Source organism: Ovis aries, chromosome 15, assembly GCF_016772045.2.
Source record: "Ovis aries strain OAR_USU_Benz2616 breed Rambouillet chromosome 15, ARS-UI_Ramb_v3.0, whole genome shotgun sequence".
Taxonomy (NCBI): domain Eukaryota; kingdom Metazoa; phylum Chordata; class Mammalia; order Artiodactyla; family Bovidae; genus Ovis; species Ovis aries.
In genome coordinates this window covers 10341958-10362218 of record NC_056068.1, presented here as the reverse complement: position 1 = coordinate 10362218, position 20261 = coordinate 10341958, and positions in this window count along the sequence as shown.

Sequence of the window (20261 nt, the reverse complement as noted above, 5' to 3'; positions counted from 1 at the left end):
AATGGTAACACCAGTGAATTACTGGCCCATTGCTGCTCTTCATTTGTTGTGAAGTAACTTTTACTCATTAGAAGTAATGTTGTAGAATACTTGCTTACTTGGGATAAAGCCCACTTGGTCATGGTGTATGATCTTTTTAATGTGTTGTTGGATTCTGATTGCTAGAATTTTGTTAAGGATTTTTGCATCTATGTTCATCAGTGATATTGGCCTGTAGTTTTCTTCAAATCAATCAATGTAATACACCACATTAACAAATTGAAAAACAAAAGCCATATGATTATCTCAATAATAGCCTTGGACAAAATTCAACATCCATTTATGATAAAAACTCTCCAGAAAGCAAGAATAGAAGGAACATACCTCAACATAATAAAAGCTATATATGACAAACCCACAGCTAACATTATCCTCAATGGTGAAAAATTGAAATCATTTCCCCTAAAGTCAGGCACAAGACAAGGATGCCCACTTTCACCACTACTATTCAACATAGTTCTGGAAGTTTTGGCCACAGCAATCAGAGCAGAAAAAAAAATAAAATAAAAGTAATCCAAATTGGAAAAGAAGAAGTAAAACTCTCACTGTTTGAAGATGACATGATCCTCTACATAGAAAACCCTAAAGACTCCACCAGAAAATTACTAGAGCTAATCAATGAATGTAGTAAAGTTGCAGGATATAAAATCAACACTCAGAAATCCCTTACATTCCTATACACTAATAAAGAGAAAATAGAAAGAGAAATTAAGAAAAAATTCCATTCACCATTTCAATGAAAAGAATAAAATACTTAGGAATATTTCTACCTAAAGAAACTAAAGACCTATATATATAAAACTATAAAACATTGGTGAAAGAAATCAAAGAGGACACTCATAGATGGAGAAATATACCATGTTCATGGATCAGAAGAATCAATATAGTGAACATGAGTATACTACCCAAAGGAATCTATAGATTCAATGCAATTCCTATCAAGCTACCAACGGTATTTTTCACAGAGCTAGAACAAATATTTTGACAATTTGTATGGAAATACAAGAAACCTCGAATAGCCAGAGCAATCTTGAGAAAGAAGAATGGAACTGGAGGAATTAACTTGCCTGACTTCAGGCTTTACTACAAAGCCACAGTCATCAAGACAGTATGGTACTGGCACAAAGACAGAAATATAGATCAATGGAACAAAATAGAAAGCCCAGAGATAAATCCACTCACCTATAGACACCTTATCTTTGAGAAAGAAGACAAGAATATACAATGGAGAAAAGACAATCTCTTTAACAAGTGGTGCTGGGAAAACTGGTCTGCTGCTGCTGCTAAGTCACTTCAGTTGTGTCCGACTCTGGGTGACCTGATAGATGGCAGCCCACGAGGCCCCCCCGTCCCTGAGATTCTCCAGGCAAGAACACTGGAGTGGGTCGCCATTTCCTTCTCCAATGCATGAAAGTGAAAAGTGAAAGGGAAGTCACTCAGTCGTGTCCGACTCTTCACCACCCCATGGACTGCAGCCTACCAGGCTCCTCTGTCCATGGGATTTTCCAGGCAAGAGTACTGGAGTAGGGTGCCATCACCTTCTCCAGGGAAAACTGGTCAACCACTTGTAAAAGAATGAAACTAGAACACCATACACCAAACTAAACTCAAAATGGATTAAAGATCTAAATGTAAGACCAGAAACTATAAAACTCCTAGAGGAGAACATAGGCAAAACACTCTCCGACATAAATCACAGCAGATTCCTCTATGAACCATCTCCCATAATATTAGAAATGAAAGCAAAAAGAAACAAATGGGACCTAATTAAAATTAAAAGCTTTTGTACAACAAAGGAAACTATAAGCAAGGTGAAAACACAGCCTTCAGAATGGGAGAAAATAAAAGCAAATGAAGCAACTGACAAAGAGTTAATCTCAAAAATATACAGGCAACTCCTGCAGCTCAATTCCAGGAAAATAAACCACCCAATCAAAAAATGGGCAAAAGAACTAAACAGACATTTCTCCAAGGAAGACATACAGATGGCTAACAAACACATGCAAAGATGCACAACATCACTCATTATCAGATAAATGCAAATCAGGACCACAATGAGGTACCATTTCACACCAGTCAGAATGGCTGCGATCCAAAAGTCTACAAGCAATAAATGCTGGAGAGGGTGTGGAGAAAAGGGAACCCTCTTACACTGTTGGTGGGAATGCAAACTAGTACAGCCACTATGGAGAACAGTGTGGAGATTCCTTAAAAAACTGGAAATAGAACTGCCTTATGACCCAGCAATCCCACTGCTGGGTATACACACTGAGGAAACCAGAATTGAATGAGACACATGTACCCCAATGTTCATCACAGCACTGTTTGTAATAGCCAGTGCATGGAAACAATCTAGATGTCCATCAGCAGATGAATGGATAAGAAGGCTGTGGTTCATATACACAATGGAGTATTACTCAGCCATTAAAAAGAATACATTAGAATCCATTCTAATGAGGTGGATGAAACTGGAGCCTATTATACAGAGTGAAGTAAGCCAGAATGAAAAACACCAATACAGTATACTAATGCATATATATGGAATTTAGAAAGATGGTAATGATAACCCTGTATGTGAGACAGCAAAAGAGAAACAGATCTATAAAACAGTCTTTTGGACTCTTTTAGAGAGGGAGAGGGTGGGATGATTTGGGAGAATGGCATGTAAACATGTATAATACCATATAAGAAACAAATCGCCAGTCCAGGTTTGATGCATGATACAGAATGCTTGGGGCTGTTGCACTGGGATGACCCAGAGGGATGGTACAGGGAGGGAGGAGGGAGGGGGGTTCAGGATGGAGAACACGTGTACACCCATGGCAGATTCATGTTGATATATGGCAAAAGCAATACAATATTGTAAAGCAATTAGCCTCCAATTAAAATAAATAAATTTAAACTTTTTTTTTTTTAAAGGCAATGTTGTGTGGAATACCATGGCAATGAATGAAACATGTAACTCCCCACATGGTGATTTTGGAAGAAGCACTACATGCAATGAAGACAAATCCATATACAGAGTATCTATTCCAATAGGGACAAAATGCTGCCCTTTCGTGATGAAACAGCCCTGGTATAATCAACCCAACACCAGGGAGCTCACTAATCACCCTGGGGAAGAGTGCCATATCCAAGACTCAGAATTGATTTCTACTGCTTGCAGATTGGGCTTTCAGCGGTGGCTGTGGTCAGGTGCCTTTGGTTAGTGGAAGGCCATGTTATAAGCCCATTGGTGGCATAACCTCCACCCCTGTGTGACTGACAACTTTATCCACATTTCTTTGGGGAATTACGAGGTTGATTGGAGAAAGTGACTGAGTAGTATACATAGAAAAGTTTATCCTATCCACTTGACTGTATGTTTTTCTCTACTGAGGTCACCTTTTGATAAGAATTTACATGGGACACAAATCCATTCATGTTTTTTGCTCATACAGAATATTTATCCATATACCTATTTTACAGATTTCCTCGTCACCAATTTTTAAATCATATGAGTTCCAAGTCTGGGGAAGAAAGCTCATCACAAGCAGGAATCAGTAATTGCATATCTGGTCATTTCATATTTCAAGCGATTTGGACAGTCTTGGGCACTGCTCAAATTTCTGCCCACTGGGAGGATTCCTCTTTCCTATTTTTCAGGAATATCCTAGAAAGAGGGTATAATGATACAGCTGTCCACTTTTGAATAGTGCCTGCATATTGCACAGAATCAAATATTGACAAAACCCAAAGCTTCTTTTCCTCTGTCAACTGAGCATATGGAACTCCCTAGCAGACCATAGGCTGGGAATGAAGAGTATGTGACGTATGAGTGAAGACCAGGGCTACTTGTTAAAGTAATTTACTTGTGCCTTCAAGAGTGGCTTGAGCCTGGTCATATACTTACCACTTTCTTCTGATGATGGAGAGCTATTGTCCATGACTAAATTTATGGATTGGCAGGTCAGATGACACCCAGTTTATTGTGGGCAGCTCAGGTTGCATAACTTGATTATGGCCCACAATTAAATATTCAATCTCTACTAAGGTGTACTAGCAGTCTGAGAGTTTTTTCTCAAAAAGGAGACAGCTGTCAGCAGAGTATGTTATAGAGCTTTTCTTCAAAATCCTAAGGGCTTGTGTTGCAATTCACCTATGGGGTCTTGTCAAATAAACTAAAGTGAATCCCTTGAATGAATACGAGTATACACTTATAAGTTAGCTCCAGTATTTAGGAGTTTAAGAACATTGGATATACTGCTATGGAATTTAGCCTAATGGTACATCAGAGCCAGGGATTCCCTTTACAGGAAAAAAAAAAAAAAGGTATAGCATTTCGTTAGCAACAATTGGATTCACTGGTTTTATTACATGGGGTATCATATATGAAATCTACTGGCCTAAAGGAAATTATTGAAGGCATAGGTGATGTGTAACTTGGATGTAACAACCTACAGCTTTTGGTTCCATTCTTCAAAACAGTATACATGATAAATCATCAAATATTATAAAGTTCTAATCCAAAATAAGTAAAATACTTAAGTCCAGAAACTGGGTAAAGTAAGTTCCTTCTTCCCATATCATTAGTCACAGTGATCTATCTGGGGGATTTGTGTTTTCTATCTACACAACTCCTGGTGTATAAACCTTTTTATTTTTTATTTTGGTTTGCTAACATGTTGTTAGGCACTTTTGTATCTATATACAAAAGAGATACAAATGATATGAGAGATACTGACCTGCAATTTTATTTTTAAATTTTGTCTGGTTTTCACATCAATGTAATGATGACCTTGTAGAATGAATTTGAGAGTGTTACCCCCCCTTTAAAATTTTAGACTCATTTGAAAAGGATAGGTTTTATGTTTGATAGAATTCCCCAGTGAGATCAAACCAGTCAGTCCTGAAGAAAATCAACCCTGAATATTAATTGGAAGGACTGATGCTGAAGCTGAAGTTCCAATACTTTGCCCACCTGATGCAAAGAGCCAATTCATTGGAAAAGATCTTGATTCTGGGAAAGATTGAAGGCAGGAACAAAAGAGGACAACAGAGGATGAGATGGTTGGATGGCATCCCTGACTCAATGGACATGAGTTTGAGCAGTTCTGGGAGATGGCAAAGGACAGGGAAGCCTGGTCCATGGGGTCCCAAAGATTCAGACACGACTGAGTGACTGAACGGGATGATGACGCCCTACCAGATTCTGCTTCACCTTCACCTTACTCACCTGATTGCGTGCCTGTGTGCTAAGTCGCTTCCGTCATGTCTGATCCTGTGCAACCCTATGGATTGCAGCTCTCCAACTGTTCATGGGATTCTCCAGGAAAGAATACAGGACTGGGATGCCTTTTCCTTCTCCAGGGGATCTTTCCAACCCAGGGATCAAACTAGAGGTTTTTTTTTTTTTTTTTTTTTAAGTCCAGTGCACTGGCAGGTGGGTTCTTTACCACCAGCACCACCTGAGAAGCCCCTGCTTGCATCCCCCTCCAAATCTTATCAGTAACTGCCTGCATGATCCCTTAACCTCCACCTAAGAATTGTTCTGATTCTCAGATTTGAGGCTCCGTTACTGGGGGATCAACAAGAAATGTCAGTGCTCCAGATGGTTTCTAACCTGAAGTGTTGTGGGGAATGCATTCCTTCCACAGTTCCCCTGGTAACCAGGGAGCCCTTCTGATGCCATTCACCCTGTAACTGGTAGCCTCTTCCTCTCCTGAGTAGCAAAGCTGGCTGTGGAGTCCTGCTTGCCCTTATCCATACAAGGTACTGTGTCACACCTGGATCTTTGCCTCTGACTTGTAAGACTCCCTGCTCCACAAATTATTGATGTCTCTGCCTCTGACTCAGTTCTTCTTTAATTTCAAGGCTGGACAGTTGCAAAGACTGCAGTATGGTGGGATGCAGATAAGCACAAGGTCGATGATCTTTCAGGTTTCAGATGTAATATAAGGGAATAATAATTGAATGCATTTGTCATTACGATAGAAAATTTTAAATATTGTTCTATAGATGGCAGCAACCAGGCTCCCCTGTCCCTGGGATTCTCCAGGCAAGAACACTGGAGTGGGTTGCCATTTCCTTCTCCAGTGCATGAAAGTGAAAAGTGAAAGTGAAATCGCTCAGTCGTGTCCGACCCTCAGCGACCCCGTATTATCCTATGGAACATAATAAATAAACCTCAGACAAAGAACCAATAGTAGATTGGGATTTAATTTATATCAAATGTCATCTTTTACTCACAGGAGACAATGTGATGGTTCAACAAATTTTGGGACAAATGGTATACATCTTAGAAAAAACAAAGGCACTCTGTTTCACAGACTGAATAAAGTTAAATATGTTTCATTTACATGAAGTAAATTTTTAAAATGTGCTCATAAAGAGAAATCACAAAATTAAAAAGTAAATGAAAGTCTTGAAGTAATATTTTTAAAATATATAAAAGTTTTAATATTAAAAAAAGAGTGCAAGGGAAAAAACTGGCAAAGCTTACAATTATGCAATTAATATAGAAACTATAAATACAAAATAAGCACATTAAAATATATTTATTATATTAGTTATGAAAATGCTAATTATAACATATACATACAATATTACATGTATTCAGTGATATAATAAATGATATAATGCATTGCAATATACTATATATATGCTATTAATACATAAATATATTTGATAATAATTTTGGCTAAATGTTATAATTGAAAATAATGAGAATAGATGTATCAGTTCAGTTCAGTTCAGTTCAATCGCTCAGTCGTGTCTGACTCTTTGTGACCCCATGAATCGCAGCACGCCAGGCCTCACTGTCCATCATCAACTCCCGGAGTTCACTCAGAGTCACATCCATCCAGTCAGTGATGCCATCCAGCCATCTCATCCTCGGTCGTCCCCTCTCTTCCTGGCCCCAATTCCTCCCAGCAAGGAAAGTCTTCTCCAATGAGTCACTCTTCGCATGAGGTGGCCAAAGTATTGGAGTTCCAACTTTAGCATCATTCCTTCCAAAGCAATCCCAGGGTTGATCTCCTTCAGAATGGCCTGGTTGGATCTCTTTGCAGTCCAAGGGACTCTCAAGAGTCTTCTCCAACACCACAGTTCAAAAGCATCAATTCTTCGGTGCTCAGCTTTCTTCACAGTCCAACTCTCACATCCATACATGACCACAGGAAAAACCATAGCCTTGACTAGACGGACCTTAGTCAGCAAAGTAATGTCTCTGCTTTTGAATATGCTATCTAGATTGGTCATAGCTTTTCTTCCAAAGAGTAAGCGTCTTTTAATTTCATGGCTGTAATCACCATCTGCAGTGATTTTGGAGCCCCCCAAAAATAAAGTCTGACACTGTTTCCACTGTTTCCCCATCTATTTCCCATGAAGGGATGAGACCGGATGCCATGATCTTCGTTTTCTGAAGCTTTAAGCTTTAAGCCCAATTTTTCACTCTCCTCTTTTACTTTCATCAAGAGGCTTTTTAGTTCCTCTTCACTTATGTATATTTTATATATAAAATACTACATAATATACTCAAGACAATTTAAAAATATAGGCATATTGTATATTTTATAAAGCAATTTAATAGTAAATTATACATATATAATGTATTTCAAAGCAATTTGATTATATATATATATATATATATCTAAAGTCTTTTGATACAGAAATTCTATTTCCTTAACCTAATCTATATAAAATTTTAAAATACACAGCAAACATGTATGAACTGAGATGTTGGAAGTTAAAGAAATATAAGAGCTGGTATGCAGCCTATTTTCTTGCCAAAGCACAATATATTTATATGGGATTTGCATCAAATTTATACAAAAAGTTTCCAAGGTTATGGACTTAGTATATATAAAAGGCATATAGAAGACTTTTAGAGCTATTTTTTTTTCCAAATAAGTCAACAATGGTGTGCATGCGTGTGTGTGTGTGTATGTGTGTGTGTGTGCACACCTGCTCACGTGCCAGGAGCCGTGGATCACCGTAGGGCTAGGCAGGCATATTCTTAAGCCTTCTATCTGAATGACTATATTAAGCATAAAAGGAAAAGCCCACTTACTTTATCTGTATAAAAAATGGTTACAATGTTCATTAAACATTGAGTTTGTAAAACTCACCTGGCTATTAATCTATTTATCTTTCTAATCTATTGAAAGAACATGGTTTTAACATTGCCAACATCATTCAGACTGTATGTTCATGAATCTGGGAATGTGAGTCAAACTAGAGATTTCAGGGTTAACTATTTGACTATAAAGATAGATTTTCTTGAAAAGGAGTGTCGTTTCTCTGGTTACATAGGAAATAAAGACTATTTCTTTCTTGGACAAGTACCAACCTCACGTCAATGTAGAAAGACCAGAATGTGCCTAGCATTCCAAATGGCTGTTTGCCAATTTGAAAGATTTCTGAAAAGAAAAGGGGCTATTGTACATTATTTTCTTTTTAATCACAAAGTGTATGGTCTGTGGAATAGACCACAGAGGAGAAAAAAGAAGAAAAGAAATGAACTTTGCTGACCCTCCACACAAACTTTGTCTCCTTCACTTAGAAAATTGTAAAGTATCTTTTTCATTTTTCTCTCTCATTTTAACCTTTAGTCTTCTCTCTGGGCTGTCATTCTGTGTTTGAGGGGAAATCATCTTGGCTAGAATATTAGCTCCCACTTAGGAACAGCCAGCCACTCCATCATGACTTAGTTTTATTACATATACCAAAGATTGGCTACATACAGAAGGCACTTCAGCAGCATTCATATTTGGAGAGAGAAGTTTGGATCAGAGTTATGGACAAAGAAAAGGCAGCTGATGAAGATAAAGTGAAAAATATAAACCATCAAACACTAACTACCTTTCAAAGGGAAAACCAGGACGTCAATGATAATGCTTAAGAGCCCAGACTTTGAAGATGAACAGAAGCTGAAACCCAATCTAATGCAATTAACCACATCTGTCACCTCGGACAACTTAGCCATACTGTTAATCTCTGTTTCTTCATTGGTGAATTAAATGAATCATCTGTCATAGTGTTTTGAAGTGGCTGATAACACGACTCATAATTTGAGTCCAACATATGGTGAACAATAAATGTTAAAGTGGGTTTCCCAGGTGAATCAGGGGTGAAGAATCTACCTGCCAATGCAGGAGCCAAAGGAGATGCAGGTTCGATCTCTTGGGTCAAGAAGATTCCCTGGAGCTTTGGAGATGACAATCCACTCAAATATTCCTGCTGAGATAATCCCATGGGCAGAGAAGCCTTTCAAACTACACTCCGTGGGGTTGCTAAGAGTCGGACATGACAGAGCAACTGAGCATACATGCACAGAGAGGTTTTAAACACATGTCAGTTGTTAGTTCCATTAGGTTGTTATCATTGTTAACATCACTATTAAAAATAAACTTAGAAGGATGTTTGCTTTTTAAACATAAACTTAGTCAATATTTAAATTGTTACTACACTTGTAAGAACTTTTTACTAGAAAGTGCTTATACAAACTGAAAAAAAAATCTCCATATAATAAAATATGTAGTGGTATCTAAACATAAATTAATCATAAATTATCATTCACTTGGACTACCAAATGAAAGACACTAAAAAATCTTAATCTAGCAAGATTTTTCTCTTTCATATGGAGACATTGCAAGATCTCAGATGCTGTGTAGTTATGAAAACAATATAAGTTCTCATTCTACTACTAAGGCATTGAAATGCTGGTTAAAATAATTATTTTTGTAATGCTACAAAATACAAAAGTTTGCATTTCTAATTTTTTTTTCTTTCTAGATAAGATATGTGAGAGATCTTTCCATGTAAAAATACCTGAGCAAGGATAACAAAGAATGTCTTTTTGTAAAATTATAGAAGAATTAGTAATATGCACAAATACCCTCTATACACTCATTACACACACACACACATGCAGACACACAAGTCTAAAATACATTGAGACTACATGTCTAGAATGCAAGTTTATGATTATAAGTATTATTTTATGCACTTATTTGCATATGTCAAAAGATGAATCAAAAAATAACTAAGTCAAATAGGTTAAATATGTTTGTTCCCCAAAATCATAAAAACACACATCTGTAAAAATTAAACCCTATGCCTATATACTATCGTGGCACAGTCCTCCACATTGAATAACTGGAATTTCTTAATACTGATATATGCTGATAACAAATGTTAATTATGTTATGCACTATCAGATGCTTATAAAATCTCATGATGTATACATCCTTGATTTGGTAAAGAGTCCACCTGCAATGCAGAAGACCCAGTTTGGTTCCTGGGTTGGGAAGATCTGCTGGAGAAGGGATAGGCTGCCCACTCCAGTACTCCTGGCCTTCCCCTGTGGCTCAGCTTGTAAAAAATCTGCCTGCAATGCAGGAGACCTGGGTTAGATCCCTGGATTGGGAAGATCCCCTGGAGAAGGGAAAGGCTACCCATTCCAGTGTTCTGGCCTGGAGAATTCCATGAACTATAGTCAATGGTGTCTCAAAGAGTCAGACATGACTGAGCAACTTTCACATACATCCAACACATTGTGTCTCCAATAAAGCCTACTGTGTGAATTGCCCCATTGTAACATATCACCATTCCATTAACTTGGTTTCTGCCTATTCTGTACCCTGGGTCCTTATAGCAGTTTTGGTAACTGATTTCTGCCTGTTATATACTGCTTGAGACTGATTTGAAGTATGTACTTTTTTATTATTATAATTTATTTATTTTAATTGGAGGCTAATTACTTTACAATATTGTATTGATTTTGCCATACATCAACATGAATCCGCCATGGGTATACATGTGTTCCCCATCCTGAACTCCCCTTCCACCTCCCTCTTTCTCAACATGGAAAAAGATTAAATAAGTAAAACTGCCTCATATCCAGCATAATATGGGAATACAATCTTCTGTTTAGTAGAAAGTTGCCTATCTATACAGGTTCTATGCTTTGTTCAGCTTCTGAATGCTACAGTCTTGTTCGTGATTCATGTATATAGAGATCAGTTCTGTTATCTGCTGCCAATATAACCTTATCTCTGCTTACTATCTGCCTGACTGAAGTTCCTCACACTTCTGCCTTCATAGACATTTCTGTGACCATGTCATTTAACTCAAAAATGTTATATTTCTTTTTCAATTTCTAGATGCCATTACATGTTCAGTTTCTCTCATTGTATAAAATAACTCCCTGATTCTGTGCATTTCTGTCTAAATACTATTTAGTCTTCTCTTTATATCATCCACCATTTTTGACAATGTAGCATACACATCTCTAGAGTAAATGTATGCCCTGACTTGGGTACAATAGTTCTAGTTGTATCTGTTTACATGCTGAAATTGTTACTAACTCTCATTGCTATTCTTTAAGTGTTCTGATTTGGATGGTAAATTTGATTCTCATTCTACTCATTCAATACATTCCATAAACCACTGTACTTAAGGTCCTGCCCTAATTGGTATGGAACTAGGCTCACTAAATTCATCAAAGATTTATATTTGCCAGTGAAAAACACTTCAGTCTTGACCTTGCCAGATTCCTCTCCATTTGACACCCTATACCATTCCCTCCTTCATAGACCTCTGCTCTCTTGAGTCTATAGTTTCACATTACATAAATTCTTTTGGGCTTCCCTGGTGGTTCATATGGTACAGAATCTCTCTGCAATGCAGGAGGCCCAGCCTCCATCTCTTGGTTGGGAATATCCCTTGGAGAAGAGAATGGCTATCCACTATAGTATTCTTACCTGGAGAATTCCATGGACAGAGGAGCCCAGTGGGCTACAGTCCATGGGGTCTCATAGAGTCGTTTACCTCTCTATCCCTTGTTCTAGCTCCTCCTTGCTCATATTAATTCTTCTTCCTGTCCCTCAAATATTGATATTGCTCAAGACTTTTTTTTTTATCACCTTCCTGCTCTTGTGTATATTTTCTAAGATGATCCGTGCCCTTCTTCATTCCACTTACCTCCTGTCAGCAGATGATTCCTTAATTAATATTCCCAAACATGCCTCCTTGCTTCATATCTCTTCCAACAGATTTTACAGAAATAAAAGTGTGTCTCTTAAATGATAATATCTTTGACCTGGTCTGTTTATCATTAGTTTTCACTTCTATACATTTAACTCTATAAAAGCTGTCTTCTAACTAAAATAAAAACCTATTATTCTTGCTTAAACTATTTCAGTCTTTCTTTCATTTCAGAAACCCAAATTCTTATACTGGCAAATAAGATCCTTTATCACAGGACCTTTGCCCATTTCTTTAGCCTTTTCTTATCTTTCCACATGTTTTATCCTTAATTTTACAACTAACACCCCATCTAATTCCTTCTCCAATATTTAATTGCACCCATGGCTTTGCCCCAAATACATTATATATATATATATTCCTTAGCAGGCTGACAATTCTGCTTATTTACCCATTTCTTCAGTAGACAAAGAGATGTTCTTCTAAGTAGGTACCACACCATCTCTGTAGTGTTTTTTTTTTTCTTTTTTCTTTTTAGCGATGCTGCTGCTGCTGCTGCTAAGTCGCTTCAGTCGTGTCCGACTCTGTGCGACCCCATAGACTGCAGCCCACCAGGCTCTCCCGTCCCTGGGATTCTCCAGGCAAGAATACTGGAGTGGGTTGCCATTTTCTTCTCTAATGAATGAAAATGAAAAGTGAAAATGAAGTCACTTAGTCGTGTTGGATTTTAGCGACCCCATGGACTACAGCCCACCAGGCCCCTCCATCCATGGGATTTTCCAGGGACGAGTACTGGAGTAGGGTGCCATTGCCTTCTCCGCTTTTTAGCATTATAGGAGTCCAAACAGAATGGCTTCCCCGGCAGCTCAGACGGTAAAGCGTTTGACTACAATGTGGGAGACCCGGGTTTGATCCCTGGGTCGGGAAGATCCTCTGGCGAAGGAAATGGGAACCCACTCCAGTATTCTTGCCTGGAAAATCTCATGGACTTAGGACCCTGGTAGGCTATAGTCCATGGGGTCGCATAGAGTCGGACACAAGTGAGTGACTTTACTTTCACTTTCAACTGGCAATGAATCCTCTATTTCTTGCTAGTACATCCAAGAGTGGCTGCAGCTGCCAAAGAGGCAGGTATTACAATGAAATCTGCATTTCCTTCCTGTAAATCTGTAATATTGAAGAAAATCAAATATATTTGTTTCAGAAACTTTTGATGATATTTCAAATTGGAAAACAGTTTCATTAAGAACTGGTAATGCACAATTGCACTCATCTTACATGCTAGTAAAATAATGCTCAAAATTCTCCGACCCAGGCTTCAGCAATACATGAACCATGAACTTCCTGATGTTCAAGCTGGTTTTAGAAAAGGCAGAGAAACCAGAGATCAAATTGCCAACATCCACTGGATCATGGAAAAAGCAAGAGAGTTCCAGAAAAGCATCTATTTCTGCTTTATTGACTATGCCAAAGCCTTTGACTCTGTGGATCACAATAAACTGTGGAAAATTCTGAAAGAGATGGGAATACCAGACCACCTGACCTGCCTCTTGAAAAATCTGTATGCAGGTCAGGAAGCAACAGTTGGAACTGGACATGGAACAACAGACTGGTTCCAAATAGGAAAAGGAGTACATCAAGGCTATAATTGTCACTCTGCTTATTTAACTTCTATGCAGAGTATATCATGAGAAATGCTGGACTAGAAGAAACACAAGCTGGAATCAAGATTGCCAGGAGAAATATCAGTAACCTCAGATATGCAGATGACACCAGCCTTATGGCAGAAAGTGAAAAGGAACTCAAAAGCCTCTTGATGAAAGTGAAAGAGGAGAGTGAAAAAGTTGGCTTAAAGCTCAAAATTCAGAAAACGAGGATCATGGCATCCAGACCTATCCCTTCATGGGAAATAGATGGGGAAACAGTGGAAACAGAGTCAGACTTTATTTTTCTGGGCTCCAAAATCACTGCAGACGGTGACTGCAGCCATGAAATTAAAAGACGCTTATTCCTTGGAAGGAAAGTTATGACCAACCTAGATAGCATATTCAAAAGCAGAGACATTACTTTGCCGACTAAGGTCTGTCTAGTCAAGGCTATGGTTTTTCCTGTGGTCATGATTGGATGTGAGAGTTGGACTGTGAAGAAGGCAGAGTGCCGAAGAATTGATGCTTTTGAACTGTGGTGTTGGAGAAGACTCTTGAGAGTCCCTTGGACTGCAAGGAGATCCAACCAGTCCATTCTGAAGGAGATCAACCCTGGGATTTCTTTGGAAGGAATGATGCTAAAGCTGAAACTCCAATACTTTGGCCACCTCACGTGAAGACTTGACTCATTGGAAAAGACTCTGATGCTGTGAGGGATTGGGGGCAGGAGGAGAAGGAGCCGACAGAGCATGAGATGGCTGGATGGCATCACGGACTCAATGGACGTGAGTCTGAGTGAACTCCGGGAGTTGGTGACGGATAGGGAGGCCTGGTGTGCTGCAATTCATGGTGTCGCAAAGAGTCGGACACGACTGAGTGACTGAACTGAACTGAACTGACTGAACATACTATTTTCATGCATGTAGATCTGACTCAATGATGATATCACCCATGAGCATAGGATTTAATAAAGTTATAATGGATTTGTATTATTATGAGCCCATAAAACTAATTTTTCTTGACCTATTGTGAACCCAGAATTTACGTTTTTATCACATCTACAATGAATTTGTTGACTGGAAAGAGTTTTTTTTTTTTTTTAATAGTGAAACTTTTTAGGAAATCTTTCATTATGCTTAAAAAACAGATTATCTATATTCCAAGAAAAAATACCCGAATTTGTTAAAGATTTTACTTTGGGTAGAAATTGAAGTTGGATGAGAAGAGTAAAATAATACATTTAAAATATTATGGCAACTTTTACACTCAAAAGGAAATTGCCTTCAATTTATCAGATATACTTCTTATTGGTTTTACTTAAACATTTTTCTTACAAAGGTTGAAAGCAATTTTCCTCATTGTTTCTTTTAAGTTTGGATCTTATATGCATAAAATCTAATAAACATCATTAAATTGTGATATTTACACACAAGTGCAAAAATGACACTGACTTGATCTTTATAGAGGTACTTATGGGAAGGTATGTGAATTCATATAGGAGTTTTAGATCGTCTCAGTAGCAAAAATGATTTTTTCACATCAAAAGTACATAAATAATGATTTGGATCTTTAGTCTGCTTATTGCTGTGTTCTATTACAAGCATCTACAGAATACTAATACCAAGGCACTCTATGTGCCTAAATTTTACCACCTTGATTATTAAAGTGTTAGTCACTCAGTCTTGTCCAACTCTGCAATCTCACAGACTATAGTCCACTAGGCTCCTCTTTCCATGGAATTTCCAGGAGAAGAATACTGGATTGGGTTGTCATTTCCTTTTCCAGGAGATCTCCCCTATCCAGGAATCAAACCTGCATCTCCTACTTGGCAAGTGGATTCTTTAAGGTCTTACCACCTTTGGTAATTTCATATCTCATTTTGTTAATGAATATTAATTCTTTATTATAGGATTTTATGAAGAGTATAAAACGGAAAAGTGTTAAGCATGAAATAATCTCGATAAAAACTGAGCAACAGTTTTGATGTCTACCAGTTTTATTTGGCAGTGCAGGCATGACTAGATACGGCTAGATGAGAAGCCCTAGATATTAAGGCTTATGATACAGTCTGCAGATAAGGAGTATTAGGTAAACAATAACAAGTGAGGCTAACTTGAACTGGAATACTTCCATAGCACATTGAACTATTGTTGCCCTGATGACCACAATATGTTCTCCTATAAAAGGATTGGAAAGTGAATGATAACCTCAGTTGTTTATTCATAAGCTTCATACTACTTACTTTTGGGAATCTGTTGTTGTTCAGTCGCTCAGTCACGTTCAACTGTTTGCAACCCCATGGACTGCAGCACTCCAGGCTTCCCTGTTCTTCACCATCTCCAAGAGCGTTCTCAAACCCGTGTCCATCAAGTCCAACCATCTCTTCCTCTGTCATCCCCTTCTCCTCCTGCCTTCAATCTTTCCCAGCATCAGGGCATTTTTTAATGAGTTGGCACTTCGCATCAGGTGGCCAAAGTATCAGAGCTTCATCTTCAGCATCAGTCCTTCCAATGAATATTCAAGGCTGACTGTTTTTAGGATTGGTTTCATCTCTTGCAGTCCAAAGGACTCTCAAGTGTCTTCTCCAACACCACAGTTCAAAAGCATCGATTATTCAGTGCTCAGCCTTCTTTATGGTCCAACTCTCACATCCATATATGACTACTGGAAAAACCATTGCTTTGACTATAGGGACATTTGTCAGCAAAGGTCTACTTTGAGGAGCAGATAATTAGTACAACTTTCAGGATTATCTGTCATATCCAATGACAACTGAGTCTTTCATTTTGGGGGGTCAGAAAACTTGGTATTCCTGGCTCATCTCTAACATTTCTATTTTCAAACCCAACTTATAATCAAATTACATCATACCACTCAAGTCTGACAGAAAAACCTCTTTTTTAGATTATTGCAATGTCTTCTAAACAATCCCACACCTCCACCCTTGTACTTTTCTCTGTTTTTTTGTTTGTCTGTTTTTTCCATCACAGCAGCCAGACCATCCTCTTAAATGTAGGTCAGATCATGACACTTATATGTTCAAAATCTTTCAACATTTCCATCTTTAAGGCAGTGACATACAAATTCCTTACAATACCTTAACAAATCTTGTATCTGTATAATACTGCTCCATAAATTTAGAAGATTTAAAATCACACATATTTATTATCACACAATTTCTCTGGACTGTCTGGATACACCTTATCCAGGATTTTTGTTTCAGGTCTCACCAGGCTGAAATCCTAATGCTGACAGGGTTATAGTCTCATCAGGGGTTGGCTGTGCTTCCAAGCTTCCTCAGTTTGTTGGCAGAATCCACTTCTAGTTTGTAACTGGTTGTAAGACTGAGGTCTATTTTTTTCTTTTTGTCTGCCATGCACAGGTCACTCATTGCTAGAGGTCACCTGCATTCCTTGTCATGTGACCCTGTCCATAGTCTCTATCAGAACACAATAGTTTGTTTTTTTCAAAACCAACATGGAGAAAGAGAATCTCGTGTGTGTGTGTGTGTGTGTGTGTGTGTGTGTGTGTGTGTGTGTGTGTGTAAAATCATACTGCATTTTCTAAAAATTTTATTGGAGTATATTCCATGAAGGCACAAAGAGTAGACATGACTGAGTGACTGAGCATGCACACATATAGTTGTTTTATAACATTATGTTAGATTCTGCTGTACAGCAAAGTGAATCAGTTATAAGTATACATTTTTCCCATCTCTTTTAGATTTCCTTCCCAGCTAGGTCACTATAGAGCACTGAGTAGACCTCCCTGTGCTATACAGTAGGTTCTCATTAGTCATCTATTTTACATATAGTAGTGGATACATGTCAGTCCCAATCTCCTAATTCATCTCACCCTCGCTTTCCCTGCTTAGTGTTCATATATTTGTTCTCTATGTCTATGTCTCTATTTCTGCTTTGCAAATGGGTTCAGCTGTACCATTTTTCTAGATTCCACACAAATTTGCTAATATATGATATTTCTCTTTCTTACTTCACTCCATATGACAATCTCTAGATCCATCCATATCTCTGAAAATGGCACAATTTAGTTCCTTTTTATTGCTGAGCAATATTCCACTGTGTGTGTGTATACACATATGAATATATGTGCTCAGTCTCAGTTATGTCTTATTCTTTGAGATCCCATGGACCATAGCCCACCAGGTTCCTCTGTCCATGGGATGTCTCAGACAATATTACTGGAGTGGGTTGTCATTTCTTTCTCCATATGTATACACAACACATATTCTTTATCCATTCCTCTGTTGATGGACATTTTCATTGTTTCCATGTCCTGGCTACTGTAAACAATGTTGCAATGAACATTGGGGTGCAAGTATCTTGTGGAGTCATGGGAGTAACATCCATCACCTTTGTCATCTTCTAAGAGTGAAAAGTTACGACAAGTCCTACCTATCCTCAGGGAAAAGGCATTATACAGGACATGACTATGGAGGCCACCATAGTGTCTGTCCACAAGACTCTACATGATCTCTCACTCACTGCTTCTCCAATTCATCCGCTATCATTCTCTTTTCCCCACTGTGTTCCGGAAAGATTTACCTCCTTGTTGTTCTTTTTATCACAATGGAAGCTGACAATTTAGGGTTTTAATGCTCTCCTTTTTGTTGGTGGAAAATATCTTTCTGAGGAAATAAATCCATATGACTACCAACTGTACAGCATTTATGTCTCTCCTCAAATATAATCTTATCACGAAGAACACCCCTAACCACCTATAGAAGGCAGCAACCCCTATCCTCTCTAACAGTACCTAGAAATACTTTTCTCAGTAGAATATGTCATCAGTTGGCATTTTATTTATTTTTGTTGGTTCATTGTTTATCTCTCCAACACCATCATGAGAGAACAAGATTTTTGTTTACCATTGAGTTTCTAGCCTAAGAACTGTGCTTTCTGTGGGTTTATAGAAGAAATTCTTAATAAATATGTATGCAATGGGCTACTGGCTTGCTCCCCTGCTTTCTAAATAGGGACTGAATTGGACCAAAATGAGGATGTCATTTCTGAGAGAAAAGAATGTTTCAACAAGTAATCCATAACATACAAAAAATCTTACTCTTGGTTATTTGATATTTCCCTTCTTTGTATGTGTGTTTCCCCTCAGATTTGATTGATGCACTTGAAGTCTAGTATATAAATACAAATTAACTTTATTATATGTATAATCTGGTTGTTAAGAGCCTTGCTGGAAGGAAGACAGAAAAACCATGAATCCTGGTGTAGATCTATTCACAAAATTTTGCAGAGGGGCTTCCCCAAGATAGGTATTCAATAAATATTCACTGAAATAAGTAGGGCCAGTTATTCACAGCTCTGCTGACTGTGATCTTCAGTCATCTGGAAATAATACAAAGTGATCACATAGAACTGTGGTGTATTCTTAATTTTTATTGCATTGATTATTGAATGATAGTTATTAACCTAGACCATTTCTACAGAAGTGTAGCTATCAATATTTTTGTCATCTCATTTGAATGGGCAGTTGAAGTGCAGATTGTCAGTCTTAGTTTTGCATTTATAGCTGTGTTTGTTTCATTTTCATGATAATTCTATAGTGCCTGAGAAAATACCATTAGATTCATATACACAAGTATGCACATCCAAACAAAATGACTTGAGTTTCCCAAAGGAAGAAATATTATGCTAATTGGATCAAGAGAATTCAAAGTGTGCCTTGGCAATAATAAGGAATCTTGGAAAAAGTAATTGGGATCGAGGTTATGAATACAGAAGAGGTTAAATCAAAGTATAAATGCATGATAGGTCAAGACATTAGAATATGCTGCCAAGATATATTTCCAGGATAAAATGAAGATCTGTATCTATATTAGAATTACCCATACAAAGAGATCTAATAATACTAGAAAGAGGACAAGATTATGAATTTGATTTAATTATAGTTTATAATGGAGCTAACGCCATAAGAAGAAAGAGGATGAGGGATACCTTTTTCTTAAAACAAACAAGAAAGGAAGAAAAGCAATTAATATTATTATTGCAACATGATCTCTGATAACGGGGTTGCTATAGATAATCAAGACACTTTATGTTCTGTGTGATTTAGTGCACATCTCAAAAATTTTCTTTTATATGGAATATCAGTAAATCATTTAAATCTGTTCTCTGTGGTATAAATAAAATAACCTTAATATTTAAAAGTCTTCACCTTAAGAAAAGACATTGTCATACAGTGTGGAGGGATTTTAAATTGTTTCAAGATTTTGAAAAGAGATTTGGCAGTGACTATCAGCCCTGGGATTTCTTTGGAAGGAATGATGCTAAAGCTGAAACTCCAGTACTTTGGCCACCTCATGTGAAGAGTTGACTCATTGGAAAAGACTCTGATGCTGGGAGGGATTGGGGGCAGGAGGAGAAGGGGATGACAGAGAATGAGATGACTGGATGGCATCACTGACTTGATAGACATGAGTCTGAGTGAACTCTGGGAGTTGGTGATGGACAGGGAGGCCTGGCGTGCTGGGATTCATGGGGTCGCAAAGAGTCAGACACGACTGAGCAATTGAACTGAACTGATACAAATATTTTATTTACATATCTTAACCTAGCAATTTCTCTACTACTT